This window comes from Triticum aestivum, chromosome 1B (genome assembly GCF_018294505.1).
Source record: "Triticum aestivum cultivar Chinese Spring chromosome 1B, IWGSC CS RefSeq v2.1, whole genome shotgun sequence".
NCBI lineage: Eukaryota > Viridiplantae > Streptophyta > Magnoliopsida > Poales > Poaceae > Triticum > Triticum aestivum.
Window position 1 is genome coordinate 217,592,808 of NC_057795.1, and position 27,408 is coordinate 217,620,215.

A 27,408-nucleotide genomic window follows, 5' to 3' on the forward strand; every position below is an offset into this window, starting at 1 on the left:
TTTGGGGCACTCTTTGAAGTACTTTGTGTTGGTTGAATAGATGAATCTGAGATTGTGTGATCATGCCCACGGATACTTGAGGTGACGATGGAGTATCTAGGTGACATTTGGGTTTTGGTTGATTTGTGTCTTAAGGTGTTATTCTAGTATGAACTCTATGATAGATTGAACGGAAATAATAGCTTCATGTTATTTTACTACGGACTCTTGAATAGATAGAACAGAAAGGATAACTTTGAGGTGGTTTCGTACCCTACCATAATCTGTTCGTTTGTTCTCCGCTATTAATGGCTTTGGAGTGACTCTTTGTTGCATGTTGAGGGATATTTATATGATCCAATTATGTTATTATTGTTGAAAGAACTTGCACTAGTGAAAGTATGAACCCTAGGCCTTGTTTCCTACCATTGCAATACCGTTTACGCTCACTTTTATCATTAGTTACCTTGCTGTTTTTATATTTTCAGATTACAAAAACCTATATCTACCATCCATATTGCACTTTTATCACCATCTCTTCGCCGAACTAGTGCACCTATACAATTCACCATTGTATTGGGTGTGTTGGGGACACAAGAGACTCTTTGTTATTTGGTTGCAGGGTTGTTTGAGAGAGACCATCTTCATCCTACGCCTCCCACGGATTGATAAACCTTAGGTCATCCACTTGAGGGAAATTTGCTACTGTCCTACAAACCTCTGCACTTGGAGGCCCAACAACGTCTACAAGAAGAAGGTTGCGTAGTAGACATCATGCTCTTTTTCTGGCTCCATTGCCGGGGATGTGAGTGCTTGAAGGTATATCTTTAGATCTTGCAATCGAATCTTTTTGTTTCTTGTTTTATCACTAGTTTATTTTATAAAAGAAAAACTAGAAAAAAATGGATTTGAGTTTGTCTCATATGCTTTATCTTTTTAATATCTTTCGTAAGTATGACGAAAAGGAAAATTGTGCTCAAGTGCTAGAAGAAGAAGACTATAAAATGTTTGGCACTAGATCTTTGTATGATGAGCATGATTGCAATGTTGTTAGTATGAATTCCTTGAATATCCATGATGCTAATGATATGCAAAGCCACAAGCTTGGGGATGCTATGTTTGATGAAGATGATATGTTTAGTCCCCCAAGTTTTGATGAGAATATTTATTATGATGAAAGCATGCCTCCTATTTATGATGATTATATTGATGAAAGTGGGTTTGGAAGAGTGTCAACTTTAGGAAGTAATGATCCCACTATTTTGGAGGATGTTGAATCTTATTGTGATGAATATGAAAGTGCATTTGGAGAGGTCATGACTTTATTTAGTGATGATTCCACTATTTCGGAAGAGGTTCCAATTGATTATGAGAACAAAGTTGCTATCTATGATGATTATTGTGATGACTTGTATGATAGTAAGAATAATGATAACCATGAAACTTGTCATCATGATTTTAGTTTTCAATTGGATTATGCCTCACATGATAATTATTTTGTTGAGTTTGCTCCCACTACTATTCATGAGAAGAAATTTGCTTATGTGGAGAGTAGTAAATTTTCTATGCAAGTAGATCATGAAAAGAATTCTTTAGGTGTTGGTTATATTGTTGAATTCATTCATGATGCTACTGAAAATTATTATGAGGGAGGAACATATGCTTCTAGGAATTGCAATAATGTCAAGTTTCCTCTCTATGTGCTTCAAGTTTTGAACTTATGCTTGTTTAGCCTTCCTATGCTAGTTGATTATTGTTCTCATAAGTTGTTTGCTCACAAAATCCCTATGCATAGATAGTGGGTTAGACTTAAATGTACTAGTCATATGCTACATGATGCTCCCGTTATGTTTCAATTCTTATCTTTTATGTGAGCATCATTGTCATCATTATGCCTAGCTAGAAAGGCATTAAAGAAAAGCGCTTGTTGGGAGACAACCCAATATTTATCCTTACTGTTTTTGTGTGTCCACATAATTATGCTACTGTAGTAATCACGTCTTAAAGCTTTTGTTTCAATAAAGTGCCAAGTAAGACCTTTAGGATAGCTTACGGTGATAGTTGTGTTGATCTTGCTGAGAATCAGAAACTTTTGCACCCAGTAAATTAGATTTCTTAATTAACAGAAATGTGATTATGATCTGATTCTTTTTGCTATGGATTGGTACACAAATTTCTTAGGACTTCCTAATTTGGTAGGATTTTTGGAGTTCCATAAGTATACGTTTGATACAGATTACTACAGACTGTTCTGTTTTTGACAGATTCTATTTTCTATGTGTTGTTTGCTTATTTTGATGAATCTATGAGTAGTATCGGAGGGTATGAACCATAGAGAAGTTGGAATACAGTAGATATTACACCAATATGAATTTAAAATGAGTTCATTACAGTACCTAAGTGGTGGTTTTATTTTCTTATACTAACAGAAGTTACGAGTTTTCTGTTGAGTTTTGTGTTGTGAAGTTTTCAAGTTTTGGGTAAAGATTCGATGGACTATGGAATAAGGAGTGGCAAGAGCCTAAGCTTGGGTATTCCCAAGGCACCCCAAGGCAATATTCAAGGACAACCAAGAGCCTAAGCTTGGGGATGCCCCAGATGGCATCCCCTCTTTCGTCTTCGTTCATCGGTAACTTTACTTGGAGCTATATTTTTATTCACCACATGATATGTGTTTTGCTTGGAGCATCATTTTATTTTGTTAGTATTTTCTTGCTGTTATTTATAATAATGTTTTGCATCTATATTTTCAATAAAATGTCAAGGATAGCCTTTACCATGCTTATTTTGCTACTATATATGTTGCTGTTTGAAAACAGAAAGTTTACCGCTGTTGCAAAAATTCCCTAGAAAAGTCAGAGAATGATATAATGTTGAAACTTTTTGCATATTGAGCTATGATAAATCTTCTGCAGCTTAGTATTGTTCTCATAATTTTTCGAGTTAGGGAAGTATCGATACTCTTGCATTCTTTACAGACTGTACTGTTTTGGCAGATTGCTGTTATCTTTGCATTGTTTGCGTATGTTTGCTTGTTTAATGATTCTATTTGAGGATAGGAGTATTAAATATGCGGAGGAATTTAGTATTAAATGTTGAATAATAATTTTAGTGATTTGTTACAGTAGAAAATGATAAGGTTTTGCATTGGTTTATATTAACCTATCTCACGAGTTCTTGTTGAGTTTGGTGTGGATGAAGCTTTTGATAAAAAGAGAAACCATGATATGAGAGGAATTAAGGAGACACAAAAGTTCAAGCTTGGGGATGCCCAAGGCACCCCAAGATAATATTTCAAGAAGTCTCAAGCATCTAAGGTTGGGGATGCCCCGTAGGCATCCCACCTTTCTTCTTCAACAATTATCGGTTAGTATCGGTTGAGCCTAAGTTTTTGCTTCTTCACATGAGTCGTGCTATCCTTGCAATGTCATTTTATTTTGTTTTGCTTGCTGTTTGAATAAAATACCAAGATCTAAAATTCTTAAATGAGAGGGAGTCTTCACATAGTTATATAATTATTTAGCTACTCATTGATCTTCACTTATATCTTTTTGGAGTAGTTTGTCATTTACTCGTGTGCTTCACTTATATCCTATGAGTAAATGGTTGAATGAGTTGAATGTCATAAATCTGAAATTATATATGTTTCATTTGCTTATCCCATGGGGAGTAATGACTTCACATCTAAGAAGTAGAGGTTGTAAATTTATTGAAGGTTAGCAAGCATTGTATTGGTCATTTGAACAATTCATGAAAGAATATTGAAGGAAGAGAGATTTCACATATAAATATACTATCTTAGACATCTTTTATAATTGTGAGCACTCATTAAGTATGACATGCTAAAGAGTTGATATTGGACAAGGAAGACAACATAATGGGTTATGTTTTCTCACATCTCAGTTAAAGTATATTGTCATGGATCATTTAAACATGTTTAGCTTTCCTTTCCCCCTCATGCTAGCCAAATTCCTTGCACCAAGTAGAGATACTACTTGTGCTTCCAAATATCCTTAAACCCAGTTTTGCCATGAGAGTCCACCATACCTACCTATGGATTGAGTAAGATCCTTCAAGTAAGTTGTCATCGGTGCAAGCAATAAAATTGCTCTCTAAATATGTATGATCTATTAGTGTGAAGAAAATAAGCTTTATACGATCTTGTTATAGAATCAATAAAAGCGACGGACTGCATAATAAAGGTCCATATACAAGTGGCAATATAAAGTGACGTTCTTTGGCATTAAGATTTTGTGCATCCAACCCTAAAAGCGCATGACAACTTCTACTTCCCTCTGCGAAGGGCCTATCTTTTACTTTATGTCTTTTACTTTATGCAAGAGTCAAGGTGATCTTCACTTTTCCCTTTTTCATTTTATCTTTTGGCAAGCACCTCGTGTTGGAAAGATCCTGATATATATATCCAATTGGATGTAAGTTAGCATGAACTATTATTGTTGAAATCACCCAAAGGTGAATACGTTGGGAGGCAAAACAATAAGCCTCTATCTTTCTCAGTGTCCGATTAAAACTCCATAACCATAAGTATTGCGTGAGTGTTAGCAATTGTAGAAGACTATATGATAGTTGAGTATGTGAAGTTTGCTAAATCAAAGCTCTGACATAGACCCTTCCTTAAAATAAGATGAATTGCAATTGTTTGATGACTGAGAACATAGTTTGCTAGTTTTCAAGAAAGCTTATGGTCTATGCTTTAACATGTGAATTGCTTGTTACTTGTTTGTGAGAAGTTTTATGAGATGAACTACTGTTATGACAAATAATCATGCTAGAAAAGGTGATTGAAAATTATCATTGACCAAACTTGTGCACCTTCTAGCATTCACACTTCATAAATTCTTTCTTTTATCATTTACCTACTCAAGGACGAGTAGGAATTAAGCTTGGGGATGTTGATACGTCTCCAACTTATCTATAATTTATGAAGCATTCATGCTATTTTATTATCTGTTTTGAATGATTATGGGCTTTATTATACACTTTTATATTACTTTTGGGACTAACCTACTAACCGGAGGCCCAGCCCATATTGCTGTTTTATTGCCTGTTTCAGTATTTTGAAGAAAAGAAATATCAAACGGAGTCCAAACGTAATCAAACCTTTGGGAGCGTGATTTTTGGAATGAACATGATCCGGGAGACTTGGAGTACAAGCCAGGGAAGCTTCGAGGAGGCCAGGAGATAGGAGGGCGCGCCCACCCACCTGGGCGCGGCCCCCTATCTCGTGGGCCCCTCGAGCCTCCCCCGACCGACTTCTTTCGCCTATATATTCCCATGTACCCTAAAAACATCGAAGCGAACAATAGATCGGGAGTTCCGCCGCCGCAAGCCTCTGTAGCCACCAGAAACCTCTTGGGAGCCCATTCCGGCACCCTGTCGGAGGGGGTATCCCTCACCGGTGGCCATCTTCATCATCTCGGCGCTCTCCATGACGAGGAGGGAGTAGTTCAACCTCGGGGCTGAGGGTATGTACCAGTAGCTATGTGTTTGATCTCTCTCTCTCTCTCTCTCGTGTTATTGACTTCCTTGATGTATTGCGAGCTTTGCTATTATAGTTGGATCTTATGATGTTTCTCCCCCTCTACTCTCTTGTAATGGATTGAGTTTTCCCTTTGAAGTTATCTTATCAGATTGAGTCTTTAAGAATTTGAGAACACTTGATGTATGTCTTGACGTGCTTATCTGTGGTGACAATGGGATATCACGTGATCCACTTGATGTATGTTTTGGTGATCAACTTGCGGGTTCCACCCATGAACCTATGCATAGGGGTTGTACACGTTTTCGTCTTGACTCTTCGATAGAAACTTTGGGGCACTCTTTGAAGTACTTTGTGTTGGTTGAATAGATGAACCTGAGATTGTGTGATGCATATCGTATAATAATGCCAACGGATACTTGAGGTGACGATGGAGTATCTAGGTGACATTAGGGTTTTGGTTGATTTGTGTCTTAAGGTGTTATTCTAGTACGAACTCTTGAATAGATCGATCCGAAAGAATAACTTTGAGGTGGTTTCGTACCCTACCATAATCTCTTCGTTTGTTCTCCGCTATTAGTGGCTTTGGAGTGACTCTTTGTTGCATGTTGAGGGATAGTTATATGATCCAAATATGTTATTATTGTTGAGAGAACTTGCGCTAGTGAAAGTATGAACCCTAGGCCTTGTTTCCTACCATTGCAATACCGTTTACGCTCACTTTTATCATTAGTTACCTTGCTGTTTTTATATTTTTAGACTACAAAAACCTATATCTACCATCCATATTGCACTTGTATCACCATCTCTTCGCCGAACTAGTGCACCTATGCAATTCACCATTGTATTGGGTGTGTTGGGGACACAAGAGACTCTTTGTTATTTGGTTGCAGGGTTATTTGAGAGAGACCATCTTCATCCTATGCCTCCCACGGATTGATAAACCTTAGGTCATAAACTTGAGGGAAATTTGCTACTGCCCTACAAACCTCTGCACTTGGAGGCCCAACAACGTCTACAAGAAGAAGGTTGCATAGTAGACATCACGAAGTAGCACGAGGTGACCACTGCCTTGTCGAAGAAGACAGGCGTCATCGTCAAGAAACTTATGGATGAGAATGCCATGCTCCACATTCAGCATGAAAGGTTGGTGGAGGAATCCATGGATGCTACCAAGAAACATATTGAGGACATGAAAGAGAGCATCACCGCTCGCCGCAAGAACTAGTCGTGGAGGCGACAAGAAAGGTGTTGGAGGAACTCCGCGCCCTGCAGCAACACATCAAGAAAGTAGAGAGCAGCGACACATATCATTGTCTGTGTCTTCCTTCTTCCTTTGCCCTTATGTATTTCGGGTGTTGCTGCATGTGGCATTTTTAATTATCTCCCTAAATATGTAATACAGTTATTATCCACTAACATCGTGATTATATTTGTATCGGTCGATGATATATATGTCCATCAGATCTTACATCAAGATTCATGCAAAATTTTCTTTTCAGATTTTTTCTCGTAAGTCTCAGTCGAGTGAGACATAGCCACACCATAAAATGGGGGCTCGAGCGCCATTAATGGAGAAGTTGGGAGAGAGGTGTGCGGCCGAAGGAGGTCAAAGGGCTCGCCTCCCGATAAGCACGCGCAGGAGTCTGCTCGCATGCCTCCCATACTCACATAGCTACCCGGCACGACGCCTCCTAGCCAATTAAAAAAGGGATGCGTGGCGGCACGTAAATGGTTAGTAGAACGCCCATGGTTTCAATAATACTTGTGTTTCCAATTGTAACGTGGCAGCTCTTGTTCCAAAATGAATTTGTTGGTTGCTAATGCGTGCGCCATCGCAAATCGGACAAAAAATTTACCACAGCATGTTCGTGCCATGTGAAGCCAACATGTTGAGTTTCATGATTTTTAGGCGAGTTTTGGATTTATAGGGATTTAAGAACCAAGTTTCCCAATGTTTCCGACCAAGTCACGACGCCTAGATTTTTGAAATTCATTCCAATTTCTTGCATGGGACCTAAACATTCACCCAAGGACACATATGATTTTTCAACCCATTTTGGCGCACTGGAGCATGTGCATGTAGCTCAAATTTGAATTATGCATATTAAATTCCTAAAAACTCAATTGATATATAAAAAAGGCAAAGCATACCCTGAATAATTCCAAAAATTAGCACGATACTCCTATTGGTCTATGTTTCCCCTGTAAAATAATCAAGGCAGAAAGAGGCGGTGTATGTCGTTTCGCACACAAAGGTGGCACGTCCCCTCTCGGAACCATGAGGCTTCTTGAGAGAAGCTCTATTTTGTAAGAAGCTTATACCAAAACTTGTCCCAAATCGGATGAAATTGTTACCACAACATGTTAGTGCCATGTCATGAGACCATGCACAGTTTCATGATTTTCAGGCGAGTTTTAGATTTACAAGAATTTAAAAACCAAGTTTCTCAATGTTTCCAGCCGAGCCACGATGCCCAGATGTTAAATTCATTTCCATTTCTTGCATGGTACCTCAACATTCGCTCAAGGACACACATATGATTTTTCAACCAACTTTGGTGCACTGGAGCATGTGCGTGTAGTTCAAATTTGAATTATGCACATAAAATTCCTACAACACTCAATTAATGTATAAAAAAGGCCAGAAGAACACGGATTAATTTCAAAAATTAGGACGATACTCCTATTGGTGTATGTTGCCTCTGTAAAAAAATCAAGGCGGGAAGAGGCGGTGTATGTTGTTTCGCACACAGATGTGACACGTCCCCTCTCGGAACCATGAGGCTTCTTGAGAGAAGCTCCGTTTTATAAGAAGCTTATACCAAAACTTGTCCCAAATCAGACGAAATTTTTACCACAGCATGTTGGTGCCATGTCATGAGACCATGCCAAGTTTCATGATTTTCAAGCGAGTTTTGGATTTACAGGAATTTAAAAACCATGTTTCTCAATGTTTCCAACCGAGCCACGACACCCAGAAGTTCAAAATTCATTCTCATTTATTGCATGGGACCTAAACATTTACTCAAGGACACACATGATTTTTTAACCAACTTTGTGGCACAGGAGCATGTGCATGTAGTTCAAATTTGAATTATGCACATTAAATGCCTAGAAAACTCAAATAATGTATAAAAAGGCAAAATGAACCTGGATTAATTCCAAAAATTAGCACGATACACCTATTGGTATATGTTGCCTCTGTAAAAAAACAAGGCGAGAAGAGGCGGTGTATGTCGTTTCGTACATAGAGGTGACATGTCCCCTCTCGGAACCATGAGGCTTCTTGAGAGAAGCTCCGTTTCGTAAGAAGATTATACCAAAACTTGTCCCAAATCTTATGAAATTTTTACCACAACATGTTGGTGCCATGTCATGAGACCATGCCAAGTTTCATGACTTTTAGATGAGTTTTGGATTTACGGGGATTTGGAAACCAAGCAACTCAATGTTTCTTGTTGAGCCACGATGCCGAGGTGTTCAAAATTCATTCCCATTTCTTGCATGGGACCTAAACATTCACCCAAGGACACATATATGATTTTTAACTCATTTTGGTGCAGTGGAGCATTTGCTTGTAGTTCAAATTTGAATTATGCACATTAAATGCCTAAAAACTCAATTAATGTATTAAAAAAGCCAAACGAACCATGAATAATTCCAAATTTTAACACGACACTCATATAGTTGCATGTTCACTGCAGATAAATGTTCTAGCAATTCAAACACCATCCTTTCCCTCCGTAACACCATTTTGTCTTTCAAATCAGAATGAAAAAAATCAGGTACACCACAAATAGTTTACTAGCAAGAATCGTGTGCGATGCGATATAAAATATCTTGGGGCACCGTCTTATATGTCTTACGCCAGAAGCTTCGACGTCTACAGTCCATCACTCGTGCTTCAACCACACTTCGCGCCGGTTTCTCGCGGCACCGAGCAAAAAATTTCGGCAACCATGGAAATATCTAGCTCCCCGCCCCCTCCCCCCGACAAAAAGCCACATTTCCACTATTTCTCATTCCTTTACAAGTTCAAACCTTCCCTTCTTACTTGCAGCACCGCCTCCTCGTCGGCGACCCTTCTTGTTGCTGCGCGGCCTCGTCGATATAGTCAGGTAATCCACACCTCATCCCCATCCTCCTCCTCCTTCTCCATCCCACATGCCCCGACCGACGGTCCGACACCTTTCACCCAAATCACTGCCCTGTCCTCCAAATAAATGCTGCATATAGCCATTTTGCACGCAATATAGCTAGGAGCTCAAGATCATCTCGCAGTGGAGAAGCAAATCGCGGTCGCATGCACGGATGAGGTCGTGATGGCTGTCATGTGTGCCAACTGCCAGATCTTGGAGGAGCACCTTGCCTTCGAGGCCACCGTCGACGCCGCCACGCGGTTGGCTACTTTAAATAAAGTTTGTGGTGTTTTCTCGAGGCCACCGCCGGTGCCTTCTAGTGAATTTTCCTCTGTAATGTTAATGTGTAATCTGATCTTCTAAAATGTAATGTTCAGTTAATAGTTTGGTGCAACAATTGCTACATTTCCTAGTAGTTATCAAGCATTCTTCGTTTGGTTAATTGTCTTATCTTCTTGTATATGTTCTGTTCTGCAAAGTGGTGCTCAGTTAACGGTTTGGTTCATTTGTTCCGCTATCCAGTTAATTGTTTGCTTCAATTCTTTAATCTGATATTCATTTGTTGTAGGTACAGTTTGGTATTGTTATGCATGTGAAAAATAAATTGAGTTTGATTGTACTGAATACACGAGAAACATATACAATTGCTCTATTTCCAAGTTGTTTAGCAAGGTATGTGTTACCCTTGGGTCTTGGTAGTGTTGTAGAGGTCTTCGACGTTGGTGTGTAGCAGCTTGGTTGCTCTGTGATTTGCCTCATCGCCATTTGCATGAGGTTGGTCTAGGTCGAGTTAATCTGTTCGACCTGCTATTTGTCTATTTTTCATTTACATATTCTACTGATAGTATGCCAAATCTTAGATAGCCTAATCAAGATCTGCCTTATATGTGTTACGGGGAAACAATGGCAGGCGATGAGGTTTACCATCGACGTTTGCACATGCACGGTCCTTTGGCCAATAGCACATTATTGTGCAGTTGCAGGAATCATTCTAATATTTAGGTTTTTAACAATTTGGTCTTGCACATGTAGGTCCTGCTGTCTGAGGTGTACCATCGAGGTTTGCACATGCATGGTCCTTTGGCTAATAGCACATTATTGTGCAGTTGCAGGAATCATTCTAATATTTAGGTTTTTAACAATTTGGTCTTGCACATGTAGGTCCTGCTGTCAGAGGTTTAGACCCACTATTCGACCCATTTTGCATATGGGGAAATGAGATAACCATGAATATCACTCAAGTCAAGAAACTCAAAAAGATTGTTAGGATAAAGAAACATGCGACGAATAACAGCAAGATCTTTGTTTGCACAGTGAAGAAGACATCAGTCAACTATAATATGGTACTAACTCCTTTACCTTATTTTTCCCTTGTGCCATTTCAAAATTTAGAACAGCTATTTATGCATATCTTTGTTTTTAGTCCTTTCAAAGCAGTTCACCGATGATTACCTCTCAAACCACCTGCATGGTCAAGAGGCGAGGAAAGTATTCATTCAACACCCACGGTACAACATTGAAGTCTTCCTCAAGAGGACGAAGATTGGGCAGGCAATTATCCATAGCCACTGGCCTAAAGTTGCAAGGACATTCAACATCACTGGAGGCTCAATATTTGCTTTCCGCTTCTGCAGTTTCCCAGATGAGATTCATATGTTTATTTACCATGTATGATGCTACCTTCCAAAGGTTTTCGATGTTGCATGTGAAACTTGGTGCTGTTGTGTAATGGCGTAGCTAGCTATATGCCTATATGGTCTGAGTGTTGAAGCTATCCGATATAATTCAATATGAAATCTTGGTTGCTGTAATATGGATATGAAATATATGGTGTGTTTCATAATAAATGTAAATTTTATTACTAAATGGATTATCAACAATAGACCAATTAGCCTGCTTATTGGGGTTTTCTGTTGTAGACAGTTTCTCATACAACACCGTGGGCGATGAACTCAAACAGCCCACACGGTTTCTAGAAAGTAGGCGCATTGGATCAATGAAGAATCACACACGAATTCGGCCAAAGAACTATTTGTGTTAGGCCACCTTGCACAAATGTTTCCACATAAAAAATTGTATGTGATATACATATGAACGGAAATATTTTTCTGGGATTCACTGTGTGGGATGTTATGACGCCCCCGATTCAATCGTACACTAATCATGCACACAATTGTGTACGATCAAGATCAGGGACTCACGGGAAGATATCACAACACAACTCTAAAAGTAAAATAAGTCATACAAGCATCATATTATAAGCCAGGGGCCTCGAGGGCTCGAATACAAGTGCTCGAACATAAATGAATCAGCGGAAGCATCAATATCTAAGTATAGACATAAGTTAAACAAGTTGTGTAACATCCCAAATTTCCAATTTGGAATGTTATACATTAGATCATCATTGCATATCATATTTTATCGCATTTTGGGTTGATCCTAGAAATTCTATGCAACTCAAGGACACACGAAGAGAGTTGGGGATTTCGTTATTTTCATATTCAACTTTTCTCAAATTTTGAAAAGGGGATCATTTGGTTTTAATTATTTTCTTTCCTAATATTTCTAAATAAAAAATATATGAGATAAGATAATATGACTTCTCCAAAATGAATGAAATATTAAAGGAAAAATATTAAAATTAAATAAATAGTTTTATTTGGATTTTATTGCAATTTTATTTGAATTAGAAAAATTGCATGTTTTCAAAAATGCATTTTTTAGGCCAAGAAAATGTTCATCTTGTTCTAAATATTTTATTTAGACGGTAAAAATTTGTTTTGGCATTTTAAGATTTTTATTTTATTTTCTAGGATTTGTTTTGTTTCGGCGGAATTTTTTTTTTAAAAAGTGTCCGTGCGCCCGACTGGGCCAGCGGCCTAGCCGAGCTGGGCCGGCCTCGCCAGCATCGCCGCCTCGCCCCGCCGTGTCACCGCTGGACTCGTGGAGTCCGACCCCGAGTCGACGCCGCCGTCGCCCCTTGCCCAAGTCGGCCACGCCCCCTCCCCCTCCTATATATACTGCCGCCCCGCCTCCTCACCACCACCCGCCACTGCACCGCCCCGCACCCGCAGCCGCCACCGCTCGCCGCTGTTGCCGCCGCCCAAGCCGAGCCCCACTGGAGCCGCCCCGCCTCGCCAGAGCCTCGCCAGAGGTAGAAACCGCCGCCGCCGCCGATTCGTTTTTTTTAAACAGCTCGATTTTTTTAGAAACCTAGGTTTAATTTTTTTTAGATTAGATCAGTTTGGTTTTCTCGGTTTACCTAAATAGTGGACGTTCATCCGTACGTTCGTTTTAACGAACGGTGCTCACCCGTTAGCCACAGACAACGAACGTTCGTTCGTTAGCCTGTTCGTCAATTTTTCCTTTTTCAGGGTTTTCCGTGATTATTTTCGATCATGATTTCTGCCTTGATTTTCGTTTTAGTTTATCTTTTCGCACGTTTATCGGAATCAGGCGATTCAAGCGCCTAGATCTTTGTCTCGAAGCCCTCTTTCTGTTTAAACAACTTGAACAAGATTTTGGTACTATAAATTTTGACTTTAGTCCAGATTAGTAAACGGATCTTGTTTCTTTCGCAGTTTGAGTTTCGTTGCTTCGTTTGATTTGATTCTTTTTGCAAACCGGAATTATTAAGTTGAACTTTCTGGTTAGGTATCTTATTTGAGTTTTACCCGTGCTTCTAGTTCCGTACTTATTGTATGCTTGTTTGTTTGCGATAGAATACCCAGAGTGCAAAGCGTGCTACTACGAGTCTCTAGGTTTCACGGATCATCAGCAAGGCAAGTAACACTTTGATCATACCTCTTTACTACCCAGCTTTATTGCATTAGATCAACCCTCAAACAATTGCATGGTTGGGATCTGTTTAACATGTGGGTTCTGGGAAGTAGATGATGAGGTAGAACCTATTGCCCTGTTTATTATCAAACCTTTGGGAGTTACTTCTACGTTGCTTATACTACTATGCTATGTGTTGGGGAACGTAGTAATTTCAAAATTTTCCTACGCACATGCAAGATCATGGTGATGGCATAGCAATGAGAGGGGGAGTGTATCTTCATACCCTTGAAGATCGCTAAGCGGAAGCGTTTATCAACGCGGTTGATGTAGTCGTACATCTTCACGATCCGACCGATCCAAGTACCGTGCACGGCACCTCTGAGTTCTGCACACGTTCAGCTTGATGACGTCCTCTCCTTCTCGATCCAGCAAGACGGGCGAAGTAGTAGATGAGTTCCGGCAGCACGACGGCGTGGTGACGGTGTTGGTGAAGAACAATCTCCGCAGGGCTTCGCCTAAGCACTACGGAAACTATGACGGAGGATAAACTAGAGGGGACGGGGTTGCCGGCACACGGCTTGGTGTTTCTTGATGTCCCTTTGGTGCTATCCCTACCCCTCTATTTATATGTTGAGCCTTGGGGTCGAAACTTGGAGTAAAAGCCTCCACAAAGTCGGTTTCACCCGAAAGGCAAGAGTCCTTCTCGGACTCCAGGGCCAGACGCCAGGGTTCCCGGCGTCTGGACCCAGACGCCAGGGACCCTGGCGTCTGGCCCCTGGACTCCGCAAAACTTCCTTTTGCGCTTTCCAAAAACCTTGTGGGCTTTCCCCTTTGGCCCAAATAACGTGTTCTCGTACCCAAACATTTTGGGAAACATCCGGAACCCCTTCCGGTGAATTCCGGAACCCTTCCGGGGATCAAACACTATTATCCCATATATCAAACTTTATCTCCGGACCATTCCGGAGTTCCTCGTCATGTCCATGATCTCATCCGGGACTCCGAACAACATTCGGTTACCAACATACATAACTCATATAATACTATATCGTCAACGAAACGTTAAGCGTGCGGACCCTACGGGTTCGAGAACTATGTAGACATGACCGAGACACGTTTCCGGTCAATAACCAATAGCGGGACCTGGATGCCCATATTGGCTCCCACATATTCTACGAAGATCTTTATCGGTCAAACCGCATAACAACATACGTTGTTCCCTTTGTCATCGGTATGTTACTTGCCCGAGATTCGATCGTCGGTATCTCAATACCTAGTTCAATCTCGTTACCGGCAAGTCTCTTTACTCGTTCCATAATACATCATCCCGCAACTAACTCATTAGTTGCAATGCTTGCAAGGCTTTAAGTGATGTGCATTACCGAGTGGGCCCAGAGATACCTCTCCGACATTCGGAGTGACAAATCCTAATCTCGAAATACGCCAACCCAACAAGTACCTTTGGAGACACCTGTAGAGCACCTTTATAATCACCCAGTTACGTTGTGACGTTTGGTAGCACACAAAGTGTTCCTCCGGTAAACGGGAGTTGCATAATCTCATAGTCATAGGAACATGTATAAGTCATGAAGAAAGCAATAGCAACATACTAAACGATCGGGTGCTAAGCTAACGGAATGGGTCATGTCAATCAGATCATTCAACTAATGATGTGATCCCGTTAATCAAATAACAACTCTTTGTCCATGGTTAGGAAACATAACCATCTTTGATTAACAGGCTAGTCAAGTAGAGGCATACTAGTGACACTCTGTTTGTCTATGTATTCACACATGTATTATGTTTCCGGTTAATACAATTCTAGCATGAATAATAAACATTTATCATGAAATAAGGAAATAAATAATAACTTTATTATTGCCTCTAGGGCATATTTCCTTCAGTCTCCCACTTGCACTAGAGTCAATAATCTAGATCACATCACCATGTGATTAACATCGATAGTTCACATCATCATGTGATTAACACCCATAGTTCACATCGCCATGTGACCAACACCCAAAGGGTTTACTAGATTCAGTAATCTAGTTCACATCGCTATGTGATTAACACCCAAAGAGTACTAAGGTGTGATCATGTTTTGCTTGTGAGAGAATCTCAGTCAACGGGTCTTTCACATTCAGATCCGTTATGTATTTTGCAATTTTCTATGTCTACAATGCTCTGCACGGAGCTACTCTAGCTAATTGCTCCCACTTTCAATATGTATCTAGATCGAGACTTAGAGTCATCCAGATCGGTGTCAAAACTTGCATCGACGTAACCCTTTACGACGAACCTTTTGTCACTTCCATAATCGAGAAACATATCCTTATTCCACTAAGGATAATTTTGACCGCTGTCCAGTGATCTACTCCTAGATCACTATTGTACTCCCTTGCCAAACTCAGTGTAGGGTATACAATAGATCTGGTACATAGCATGGCATACTTTATAGAACCTATGGCCAAGGCATAGGGAATGACTTTCATTCTCTTTCTATCTTCTGCCGTGGTCGGGTTTTGAGTCTTACTCAATTTCACACCTTGTAACACAGGCAAGAACTCTTTCTTTGACTGTTCCATTTTGAACTACTTCAAAATCTTGTCAAGGTATGTACTCATTGAAAAAAACTTATCAAGCGTCTTGATCTATCTCTATAGATCTTGATGCTCAATATGTAAGCAGCTTCACCGAGGTCTTTCTTTGAAAAACTTCTTTCAAACACTCCTTTATGCTTTGTAGAATAATTCTACATTATTTACGATCAACAATATGTCATTCACATATACTTATCAGAAATGCTGTAGTGCTCCCACTCACTTTCTTGTAAATACAGGCTTCACCGTAAGTCTGTACAAAACTATATGCTTTGATCAACTTATCAAAGCGTATATTCCAACTCTGAGATGCTTGCACCAGTCCATTGATGGATCACTGGAGCTTGCACATTTTGTTAGCACCTTTCGGATCGACAAAACCTTCTGGTTGCATCATATACAACTCTTCTTTAATAAATCCATTAAGGAATGCAGTTTTGACATCCATTTGCCAGATTTCATAAAATGTGGCAATTGCTAACATGATTCGGACAGACTTAAGCATAGATACGAGTGAAAAACTCTCATCGTAGTCAACACCTTGAACTTGTCAAAAACCTTTTGCGACAATTCTAGCTTTGTAGATAGTAACACTATCAGCGTCCGTCTTCCTCTTGAAGATCCATTTAATCTCAATGTCTCGCCGATCATTGGGCAAGTCAATCAAAGTCCATACTTTGTTTTCATACATGGATCTTATCTCAGATCTCATGGCCTCAAGCCATTTTGCGGAATCTGGGCTCACCATCGCTTCTTCATAGTTCGTAGGTTCGTCATGGTCTAGTAACATAACTTCCAGAACAGGATTACCGTACCACTCTGGTGCGGATCTTACTCTGGAAGACCTACGAGGTTCTGTAGTAACTTAATCTGAAGTTTCATGATCATCATCATTAACTTTCTCACTAATTGGTGTAGTAGTCACATGAACAGATTTCTGTGATGAACTACTTTCAAATAAGGGAGCAGGTACAGTTACCTCATCAAGTTCTACTTTCCTCCCACTCACTTCTTTCGAGAGAAACTTCTTCTCTAGAAAGGATCCATCTTAGCAACGAATAACTTGCCTTCGGATCTGTGATAGAAGGTGTACCCAATAGTTACCTTTGGGTATTCTATGAAGACGCACTTCTCCGATTTGGGTTCGAGCTTATCAGGTTGAAAACCTTTTTCATATAAGCATCACAACTCCAAGCTTTAAGAAACGACAACTTTGGTTTCTTGCCAAACCACAGTTCATAAGGCGTCGTCTCAACGGATTTTGATGGTGCCCAATTTAAAGTGAATGCAGCTGTCTCTAATGCATAACCCCAAAACGATAGCGGTAAATCGGTAAGAGACATCATAGATCGCACCATATCCAATAAAGTGCGGTTACGACGTTCGGACACACCATAACGTTGTGGTGTTCCAGGTGGCGTGAGCTGTGAAACTATTCCACATTGTTTTAATTGAAGACCAAACGCGTAACTCAAATATTTGTCTCCGCGATCAGATCGCAGAAACTTTATTTTCTTGTTACGATGATTTTTCCACTTCACTCTGAAATTCTTTGAACCTTTCAACTATTTCAGACTTATGTTTCATCAAGTAGATATACCCATATCTGCTCAAATCATCTTGTGAAGGTCAGAAAATAACGATACTTGCCACGAGCATCAACACTCATTGGATCGCATACATCGGTATGTATTATTTCCAATAAGTCAGTAGCTTGTTCCATTGTTCCGGAGAACGGAGTTTTAGTCATCTTGCCCAAAAGGCACGGTTCGCAAGCATCAAATGATTCATAACCAAGTGATTCCGAAAATCCATCTTTTATGGAGTTTCTTCATGCGCTTTACACCAATATGACCTAAACGGCAGTGCCACAAATAAGTTGCACTATCATTATTAACTTTACATCTTTTGGTTTCAATATTATGAATATGTGTACCACACGATCGAGATCCAACAAACTATTTTCATTGGGTGTATGACCATCGAAGGTCTTATTCATGTAAACAGAATAACAATTATTCTCTAACTTTAAATGAATAACGGTATCACAATAAACATGATCAAATCATATTCATGCTCAATGCAAACGCCAAATAACATTTATTTAGGTTTAACACTAATCCCGAAAGTATAGGGAGTGTGCGATGATGATCATATCAATCTTGGAACTACTTCCAACACTCATCGTCACTTCCCCTTCTACTAGTCTCTGTTTATTCTGCAACTCCTGTTTCGATATACTAATCTTAGCAACCGAACAAGTATCAAATACTCAGGGGCTACCATAAACACTAGTAAGGCACACATCAATAACCTATATATCAAATATACCCTTGTTCACTTTGCCATCCTTCTTATCCACCAAATATTCAGGGCATTTCCGCTTCCAGTGACCATTTCCTTTGCAGTGTAAGCACTCAGTTTCAGGCTTTGGTCCAGCTTTGGTCTTCTTCACGGGAGTGACAACTTGCTTGCCATTCTGCTTGAAGTTCCCTTTCTTTCCCTTTGCCCTTTTCTTGAAACTAGTGGTCTTGTCAATCATCAACACTTGATGCTCTTTCTTGATTTCTACCTTCGTCGATTTCAGCATCACGAAGAGCTCGGGAATCGTTTTCGTCATCCCTTGCATTATAGTTCATCACGAAGTTCTACTAACTTGGTGGTGGTGACTAGAGAATTCTGTCAATCACTATCTTATCTGTAAGATTAACTCCCACTTGATTCAAGCGATTGTAGTACCCAGACAATCTGAGCACATGCTCACTAGTTGAGCGATTCTCCTCCATCTTTTAGCTATAGAACTTGTTGGAGACTTCATATCTCTTAACTCGGGTATTTGCTTGAAATATTAACTTCAATTCCTGGAACATCTCATATGGTCCATGACGTTCAAAACGTCTTTGAAGTCCCGATTCTAAGCCGTTAAGCATGGTGCACTAAACTATCAAGTAGTCATCATATTGAGCTAGCCAAACATTCATAACGTCTGCATCTGCTCCTGCAATAGGTTTGTCACCTAGCGGTGCATCAAGGACATAATTCTTCTGCGCAGCAATGAGGATAAACCTCAGATCACGGATCCAATCCGCATCATTGCTACTAACATTTTTCAACACAATTTTCTCTAGGAACATATCAAAATAAACATATGAAAGCAACAACGCAAGCTATTGATCTACAACATAATTTGCAAAATACTACCAGGACTAAGTTCATGATAAATTTAAGTTCAATTAATCATATTACTTAAGAACTCCCACTTAGAAAGACATCCTCTAATCCTCTAAGTGATCACGTGATCCAAATCAACTAAACCATAACCGATCATCACGTGAAATGGATTAGCTTTCAATGGTGAACATCATTATGTTGATCATATCTACTATATGATTCACGCTCGACCTTTCGGTCTCCGTGTTCCGAGGCCATATCTGCATATGCTAGGCTCGTCAAGTTTAACCTGAGTATTCCGCGTGTGCAAAACTGGCTTGCACCCGTTGTAGATGGACGTAGAGCTTATCACACCCGATCATCACGTGGTGTCTGGGCACGACGAACTTTGGCAACGGTGCATACTCAGGGAGAACACTTCTTGATAATTAGTGAGAGATCATCTTAAAATGCTACCGTCAATCAAAGCAAGATAAGATGCATAAAGGATAAACATCACATGCAATCAATATAAGTGATATGATATGGCCATCATCATCTTGTGCTTGTGATCTCCATCTCCGAAGCACCGTCGTGATCACCATCGTCACCGGCGCGACACCTTGATCTCCATCGTAGCATCGTTGTCGTTACGCCATCTATTGCTTCTACGACTATCGCTACCGCTTAGTGATAAAGTAAAGCAATTACAGGGCGTTTGCATTTCATACAATAAAGCGACAACCATATGGCTCCTGCCAGTTGCCGATAACTTCGGTTACAAAACATGATCATCTCATACAATAAAATATAGCATCACGTCTTGACCATATCACATCACAACATGCCCTGCAAAAACAAGTTAGACGTCCTCTACTTTGTTGTTGCAAATTTTACGTGGCTGCTACGGGCTGAGCAAGAACCGTTCTTACCTACGCATCAAAACCACAACGATAGTTCGTCAAGTTAGTGCTGTTTTAACCTTCGCAAGGACCGGGCGTAGCCACACTCGGTTCAACTAAAGTGAGAGAGACAGACACCCGCCAGCCACCTTTAAGCACGAGTGCTCGTAACGGTGAAACCAGTCTCGCGTAAGCGTACGCGTAATGTCGGTCCGGGCCGCTTCATCTCACAATACCGCCGAACCAAAGTATGACATGCTGGTAAGCAGTATGACTTGTATCACCCACAACTCACTTGTGTTCTACTCGTGCATATGACATCTACGCATAAAACCAGGCTCGGATGCCACTGTTGGGGAACGTAGTAATTTCAAAAATTTTCCTACGCACATGCAAGATCATGGTGATGGCATAGCAACGAGAGGGGGAGTGTATCTTCATACCCTTGAAGATCGCTAAGCGGAAGCGTTTATCAACGCGGTTGATGTAGTCGTACGTCTTCACGATCCGACCGATCCAAGTACCGAACGCACGGCACCTCCGAGTTCTGCACACGTTCAGCTCGATGACGTCCTCGCCTTCTCGATCCAGCAAGACGGGCGAAGTAGTAGATGAGTTCCGGCAGCACGACGGCGTGGTGACGGTGTTGGTGAAGAACAATCTCCGCAGGGCTTCGCCTAAGCACTACGGAAACTATGACGGAGGATAAACTAGAGGGGACGGGGTTGCCGGCACACGGCTTGGTGTTTCTTGATGTCTCTTTGGTGCTAGCCCTACCCCTCTATTTATATGTTGAGCCTTGGGGTCGAAACTTGGAGTAAAAGCCTCCACAAAGTCGGTTTCACCCGAAAGGCAAGAGTCCTTCTCGGACTCCAGGGCCAGACGCCAGGGTTCCCGGCGTCTGGACCCAGACGCCAGGGACCCTGGCGTCTGGCCCCTGGACTCCGCAAAACTTCCTTTTGCGCTTTCCAAAAACCTTGTGGGCTTTCCCCTTTGGCCCAAATAACGTGTTCTCGTACCCAAACATTTCGGGAAACATCCGGAACCCCTTCCGGTGAATTCCGGAACCCTTCCGGGGATCAAACACTATTATCCCATATATCAAACTTTATCTCCGGACCATTCCGGAGTTCCTCGTCATGTCCATGATCTCATCCGGGACTCCGAACAACATTCGGTTACCAACATACATAACTCATATAATACTATATCGTCAACGAAACGTTAAGCGTGCGGACCCTACGGGTTCGAGAACTATGTAGACATGACCGAGACACGTTTCCGGTCAATAACCAATAGCGGGACCTGGATGCCCATATTGGCTCCCACATATTCTACGAAGATCTTTATCGGTCAAACCGCATAACAACATACGTTGTTCCCTTTGTCATCGGTATGTTACTTGCCCGAGATTCGATCGTCGGTATCTCAATACCTAGTTCAATCTCGTTACCGGCAAGTCTCTTTACTCGTTCCATAATACATCATCCCGCAACTAACTCATTAGTTGCAATGCTTGCAAGGCTTTAAGTGATGTGCATTACCGAGTGGGCCCAGAGATACCTCTCCGACATTCGGAGTGACAAATCCTAATCTCGAAATACGCCAACCCAACAAGTACCTTTGGAGACACCTGTAGAGCACCTTTATAATCACCCAGTTACGTTGTGATGTTTGGTAGCACACAAAGTGTTCCTCCGGTAAACGGGAGTTGCATAATCTCATAGTCATAGGAACATGTATAAGTCATGAAGAAAGCAATAGCAACATACTAAACGATCGGGTGCTAAGCTAACGGAATGGGTCATGTCAATCAGATCATTCAACTAATGATGTGATCCCGTTAATCAAATAACAACTCTTTGTCCATGGTTAGGAAACATAACCATCTTTGATTAACAGGCTAGTCAAGTAGAGGCATACTAGTGACACTCTGTTTGTCTATCTATTCACACATGTATTATGTTTCCGGTTAATACAATTCTAGCATGAATAATAAACATTTATCATGAAATAAGGAAATAAATAATAACTTTATTATGGCCTCTAGGGCATATTTCCTTCACTATGTTCATAGACGTGGTTTGGATTGAGTGATTCATGATAGACGTGAGTATTTTTAATTAATGGTTAACTTAAGGTGGCTACTTAAATACACATCTGGGTGGATTGCTTGAATGCACCCTGGAGTACCCACTGGTTGTCAGGGCACCTGGAGAATCCAGTGTTGTCCTAGGATATCCCGGAGTAACCATGTGATCATCCTACGGTCCGCCACCCAGGCTCAAAGGGATCATAAGATTATTCATGCTAGAAACTTCCGTGTGCAGCCACAAGCTATTATGGGTTCTAACATAGTTGAGTATGTTACAAGACCTCTTTCAGTGGTGGGCTAGAAGATGTAGGGGAAAGTAGGTGTAACTGTCCACCCAGAGTAAAGAGTTATTGTTTCAGAAAGACTATGTCTCGTTTCTCCGACCATGGATGCATTCGAGTCTTGTGGGGAAAAGTGTGCAAACCTCTGCAGAGTGTACAAACTAATCATGGTTAGCCGTGTCCCCGGTTATGGACGTTTTGAGTATCTAGTTCTTGGATTATCATGTTGATCTCATCACTCTAATATAATTTGTTTGGGTTTAATGATGATGTTTAATTGGGATTGAGTTGGAGGAACCTTCTCAATGTTTAACAACCACCATGATAGTTAAATAAAAATGTATTCCTTTGTTGTAGGGAAAAATTGGCTTTATGCAAAACGGTAACCATAGAGCTTTCCACCAGCCATATATGCATGTAGTGATAGCATTTATTTTGTTCATTACTCTCTCTGTGTTACATTGCCAGCATATTCCATGTGCTGACCCGTTTCGGGCTGCAACGTTCATGTTGCAGACTTTTCAGACGACGAGTAAGGTGCCATAAGTCGTTGTCCTTCACTCAGTGATGTCGTTGGAGTTGATGGACTCACTTTATCTTCCAAGCCTTCCGCTGTTATCGTTTTTAGATGGCCTTAAGCCATATTATTGTAATAAGTTTCTTTTGAGACATTCGATGTAATAAGTGTGTGATTGCTACTCTGTTATAAATCCTCAAGTACTGTGCGTGTTGGCATTACCGATCCAGGGATGACACTGATGCACAGAGATCAGACTGTTTGAGGTCTGGTCACTACAAGATGGTATTAGAGCACACGCTAACTGTAGGACACGACCACTAAGCTAAAGCCCTAGATCACTACTCTCTTCTCATTTCTGACTCCTCTCCCTTTTCTACTCTATAGGATGGCAGATGCAAGGAACAAGTTGACACAACCGGATGAAGATACACCTTTTGGACGACACCTGAAGGAACTTACTAGATACCTGAACATCGGAATACCAAGCTTCACCGGGACCTACATCGCCACTTTACCAGAAGAGGAGTGTTGGATGATTTGAGTTCAAGTTCTAGGAAGGGCAGTCATGCCAGTTACTGAGCCCATAGAGTTTTCCTTTGATGCACCAACCTGGAGTCTAGGAAAGAGCATGGCAGCCCACATCACCATGGGAGGCATTGGAGAAGTTTACCACAAGGATCTCAAGGATACTATCTACCAGATTTGTGGGCGCCGAGATGAGCAATGGGAGATGATCAGCACCAGGAAGGATAGATCCATTGCAGCTTTCATCCAGGAGTTAAACCAGCACATTCGTCGCCAGGAGAACCAGATGTGCGCAGGCATGATAGATCCGAAGAAGGCAATGACTAGGATCACGGAGCTGGAGGAAGAACTCAAATCTACACGGGTGGATATGAGGAGGAAATGACGATACTCGTGGAGAAGAATAACGATTTGACGAGGAAGCCAGGAGTATTCATGGGAGACCCCGCGCCAGGAGGAGAAGACGACGATCCCACTTGTCCGGAGAACTACATTGTCATCGACGACACTGACTCGGACCCCGATAATAGCGATGATGAATATGTTGATGAAGTTGGAGCAGATATCATGGAATCTTCCACCGATCAAGTTTTCTAGTCGACCACCATATCAGTAGTAGTATTCCCCCATGTATATAGCATAGTCCGAGCACTTTTGTAACAATAGTTAGACCGATTGTATGCCCTTGTTTGAATTGATTGAAGTGATATGTTTGTGTTTGTCTCATGTGCATATGGGTAGTGTTTTCCCTCTAGATCTCATTCTATTATGTTTTCTCATCTCTTCTAAACCCATCAGATGCCTCAGAGACGCGACAATGGATTTGCTTTCCCACCGGAGCTCACTCAGTTTATCCAGCAGCAGAATGCATTAATGCAGATACTAGTCCAGAACCAGAACCAGGGGAACAACAATAACAACCTACCACCACCACCTGTTGATCACTTAGCTCGTTTTCCAAGGCTGAATCCACCGGTGTTCTCCAGTAGCACCGAGCCGATAGTTGCAGATGATTGGCTCTGCAAGATTGGAAGGGAGTTGACCACTGCAGGATGCATAAATGCGGAGAGAGTGCATTTTGCCGCACATCAACTTGATGGACCCGCAGCATCATGGTGGGAGAATTTCACAACCACTTACCCCATCGACACTGTCACATGGGACCAGTTTCAGCAAGCTTTTCGCACTGCCCATGTTTCAGCAGGAGCTATGGCCATGAAGAAGCGCGAGTTTTGCAACTTGCGCCAAGGAGGACGCAAAGTGGGCCTGTATGTGGATGATTTTAGTAAGTTAGCACGTTATGCCCCGGATGACGTTGCTACGGATGCAGCTAAGCAGGAGAAGTTTCTGGAAGGACTGAATGAGGAGCTGAGCATGCAGTTGATGGTGGCAGCCTTCAACAACTACCAGGAGTTGGTAGATAGAGCTCTTATGGTTGAAGGGAAGCAACAGCAGATTGACAACCGCAAGAGGAAGTATGGACAAGGGAAGTACAATTCAGGAGCCCAGCAGAGGCCCCGTTTTACCCCGAACTCGGGAGGACACCTTCACCATAACCATGGAGGCCATAATTCCAATGGAGGGAGATCGGACAACCATAGTGTCCCTAAGAATGGGAATGGGGATGGAGGAAGCAATGGCTACAACCGTACCAATCCAGCAACGCCCGCTAAGAAGGATCTAAGTCACATTACTTGTTTCAAGTGCGGGGAGAATGGACATTACGCCACGGAGTGTTCTGAAGCAAAGAATGGAAATGGCATTGGAAGCTCTGGGAAGAAGCCCAACCCTTTCAACAGGGGACAAGTGAACCACGTTAACGTGGAGGAGGTTGAAGCACAACCAGATGCAGTAATAGGTAAGTTTTTGGTTAAGTCATTTACTGTAATCGTTCTTTTTGATATTGGTGCATCGCATTCATACATATCAAGGGGATTTGTGGATAAGTATAAGTTGCCCACCAAAGTTCTTAGAACACCTATGTTAGTAAGCTCGCCACGAGCGGAGCATATGGCAAGCCAAGGATGTTTTCAGATGCCATTGACCATAGGTAGGCATGTTTTCCCCTCAGACCTGATAATTCTGGAGTCGCAAGGTTTGGATGTGATTTTGGGTATGGATTGTCTATCGATGCATGGAGGAAACATCGATTGCGCCATTAAGTTGATTATGCTCACCATCCCAGAAGGAAGGAGGATTAAGTATGTATCCCGGCATGTGCCGAAAAGGACTCAAGTGAATTCCTTATCAGGAGTTGTATAGGAGGAAGTACCAGTGGTGAAGGATTTCCCTGATGTATTTCCAAAAGACTTGCCAGGCATGCCACCAGATAGAGACATTGAGTTTTTGATTGAGATTTTGCCAGGCACCGGGCCAATATCTAAGAGACCGTACAGGATGCCCGCAAAGGATCTGAAGGAAATTAGGAAGCAGATTAAGGAGTTACTGGATAAAGGCTATATTCGCCCAAGTTCGTCACCTTGGGGATCACCATGCTTCTAGTGGAGAAGAAGGATGGATCGTTGAGGATGGTTGTTGATTATCATGGATTGAATGAAGTGACGATCAAGAACAAGTACCCACTGCCGATGATCAATGATTTGTTTGACTAGTTGCAAGGAGCTAAGGTATTTTCCAAGATCGATCTGCGACCAGGATACCACCAGCTGAAGATTCGAGAGCAGGATATACCTAAGACAGCTTTTACCACAAGGTACGGGCTATATGAGTATACCGTTATGTGATTTGGTCTGACTAAGCACCTGCCTATTTCATGAACATGGTGAACAAGGTGTTTATGCAGTTTCTAGATAAGTTCGTCATGGTGTTCATTGATGACATACTAGTCTACTCGAAGAATGAAGAGGAGCATAAGGAGCATTTGCATTTGGTACTTGGGAAGCTCAGAGAACATCAGTCATATGCCAAGTTCAGCAAGTGTGAGTTTTGGTTGAAGGAAGTTGGATTCCTCAGACATGTTATATCCGAAGAAGGAATAGCAGTGGACCCCACCAAAGTTGTCACTATGACCAATTGGGAAGCACCCATGTTAGTTGGAGAGATCCGAAGTTTTCTTGGACTCGCAGGATACTACAGGAGGTTCATTGAGAATTTCTCGGAGATTGCAAAGCCCATGACGGAGTTGTTAAAGAAGGACACCAAGTTCAAATGGACTGCGGAATGTGAGGCTAGTTTTCAAGAGTTGAAGAAACATTTGGTTACAGCTCCAGTGTTGATTCTTCCAAATCAACGCAAAGATTATCAAGTGTATTGCGACGCTTCTCATCGAGGACTTGGAGCAGTGCTTATGCAGGAGGGAAGAGTTTTTTCATATGCCTCACGATAGCTTAAACCCCATGAGTTGAATTATGCTACACACGATTTCGAGTTAGCAGCCGTAGTGCATGCGTTTAAAACATGGAGACATTTTCTCATTGGAAACCATTGTGAGGTGTACACGGATCACAAGAGTTTGAAGTATATCTTCACGCAGAAGGAGCTGAACCTCAGGCAGAGGAGATGGTTGGAGCTCATCAAGGATTATGATATGAGGTTGCATTATCATCCGGGAAAGGCTAACGTAGTAGCCGATGCGTTGAGATGCAAGAGTCATGTCAATACACTCATGACCGGAGAGTTGCCCAAGGAGTTAGCAGAGGATCTTCGTGAGCTATGCTTGGAGATAGTTCCGAGAGGCTATGTAGCAGCATTGGAAATTCAGTCTACTTTGGTATATGATATCAGAGGAGCTCAGAAGACGGACAAGGAGATTGCTGAGATAAAGGAAAGGATGATCAAAGGAAAGGCCAAAGGATTTCGTGAGGATGAGCATGATACCTTATGGTTTGAGGACCGCGTATATGTGCCAAATGATCCGGAGATCAGGAAGTTGATTATGTAGGAGGCCCATGATTCGCCGTATTCGATTCAC